This window comes from Thalassophryne amazonica, chromosome 10 (assembly GCF_902500255.1).
Source record: "Thalassophryne amazonica chromosome 10, fThaAma1.1, whole genome shotgun sequence".
NCBI classification, from domain to species: Eukaryota; Metazoa; Chordata; class Actinopteri; order Batrachoidiformes; family Batrachoididae; genus Thalassophryne; species Thalassophryne amazonica.
Genome location: NC_047112.1, coordinates 113,426,270 through 113,428,827, shown reverse-complemented (window position 1 = coordinate 113,428,827; position 2,558 = coordinate 113,426,270).

The following is a 2,558-nucleotide window of genomic DNA, read 5'->3' as shown; positions in this document are numbered from 1 at the left end:
CATGTTGTGGCATGTCCAGCTCGTCCACAATTTCTCGGATAGTCACACGACTGAAAAGGCACCGAAAGCCATCTGAATCTTCCGAATGGTGCAAGAGCTGGGCATGTCAGGGCATGTCCTGTGAGACCAACACAGAGGTGCTTTTGTCCCGCGCCATTAGTGGCTCAGTGGCAAATTCCTCCGCTCCTCTTTCCATGACAAGAACTCCTGTAACAGTGGAATGTGCCGAAAAAGTGGTATGTCCACCACTTCTGCCATTTCTGTAGTAGTCAGACGAAGGTTCAAGCTTGGCTGATGCAATCACACGATTCAAATCCATATAGTTTTTGCAAAAAATAAAAAGGTCAGATTCTTTTCTAACAGACCTCATATATATCGGTGTTGCGATGGGCTGCAGTGAGCGAGTGCACACCACACACACTGACAGGCTGCCCCATGTGAAATGGACCGTCAGATCATAATATGCAGCGGGCGATCTGAATAGCATGTCACCCACGTGAGCACTGTTCCACATGATGCGGTTTCTGTCCTGTGACACGCCGTCCACCAGACACACGTGTCGGGCAGGACACACATGTGGGGCCGACTGGAAATACCAGGCCAGTAGATGTGGACATGATTGTGACCATGGGTCATCTACAGAGGAAGAGATGGTTCATACTTGTATTGCTCGTGCAATAAGAGAGATTCAATAAAATGTGGTGTTGTTTTTATTTGTATGTGGTTTTACTTTCTAAAATGTGTCTATCTCCTTGTTGATTTCAGGCATTCTTCCGCACCTTTTATAACACAGCGATAGTAGCACAGTGGTAAAGTTTCTTGCTGGCAATCAGAGCTTTTGGCTCCATTCTTATCTCAACCGACAAGGACAATAAACTGATAGACTTACACATGGACCAAAGCATGCTCCCGCCTCTCCTCTTACCACTCTCTGCCCCTCTACCCTGTGGCAGGCCTTGTCCCCTCTCAAGCTGGTCTGGCGGCGCGACTTACAGTTGCAGCGGCCTTCACCCACTTTGCCTCAATTCGGATGACGGACTGCTTCAACTTTAGTGCACATAAACAATGTCAAATGTATATGTGTTGTCTTTAATTTTGATGTGTGCCATTATTACGGTAAACAAGTAATAATTGTGGATTAATTACTGTATCTTGTCTGAGGTAATTGGAGTGTAAACATAATTGCCCTTTTTTGGAATCAATAAAGTTGTCTGAAGTCTGTGAATTGCAGGTTCAAATCCCGTGGATGGCATGTTTTTTTTTTTTCACAGCAGCTATGTGATGTGGTTAGACATGCTCCAGCTGCTCGCACTGTGTTCTTGCTGCAACTGTGTTTTTGCACGAAACCGTCGCAGCAGGATTGTTCACGTCTGCCCGACCACGTGTCCCTCCAAACTTCGGCTCAATGTTTTTGTGGTTCACTCATATGAGCTGTTTCACCGTGATTTGCCCTGATTTGTACTTACTCATACTATGTGTGAAGGGGCCCTAAGATTCAGGCTTTTATCAACTTCCTGGACTCAGCCATCAGAGGTTTAACTGTATGGTGGAAGTGTTGAACTCGTAGAGACATTCAATAATCTCTGCAGTGACTTTTATGTCTCTGGGTCCTCAGCCTTTAAGACTTTGGGTCAAGAAGCTCATGGAGTCATGAGCTCTCTGGACAGAGATGTTTGGCAATACTGATATCTTTGCTGGAGAATGAAGGTTGTAATCTTTGGATTCCTGGTGCTACCTGTCAGGATGTGGCTGTGAGACTTGGACACGAAGCAGTGATGTAAGAGAAAAATTGGATGTCTCTGGTACTAGGTCTCTTTGCTGGAATAACTTTGTATCAAACAAGCAGCTACTTAGAGAGACAAGCATGAGGAGTATCACTTGCATTGTGAGGGACCATCAGCTTTTACATTTTGGCCATGTGGTCTGTTTCTCTGTGCATGATCCAACAGCTGTCTGAGTGTTGAAGACTCTTGTGGCTGCAAAAGGTCAACAGGACACCCACGTTTCACCTGGCAGATAGATGGTTATTTTAGAGATGTGCAGATAGACCTTCTCTTTTCTGTCTGGGTGATTGCTATCCAAAACCCAAGGCAGTTCTGTGGAGTTGTGGATGTGGAAGCACAGTACCAGCACATGCTCCCAGACTTGACTTAATCCAGCACATAGGTGCCTCAGTGCTGACAGCTGGAGAAAGTCAAGGAGACACCCACATTTCACCTGGCAACAGAAGATAGAACCCGGGTGGTTGCCAGCCAGGACCCAAGGTGGTCCTGTGGCACAGTGGATGTGGTACTGCACAGCACCAATGCATGCTCTCAGACTGGACCTGACATTGTTGTTTTTGTGTCTCACACTTTAGTCAAAATATGTCATTGCATCAAGTATGAAAAGATGAGTCACAACAGCTGGTCACAACATGATGGACTGTGGAGATGCTGCTGTGTCGTGCACGTTGGCATTTTGCAGCCATAAAAGTTCAATAAATGTCTAAAGTACAAGTCAACTATAAAAACATTAGAATTTGTTGTTGGGTTGACAGACTGTGTCAGAATACATCA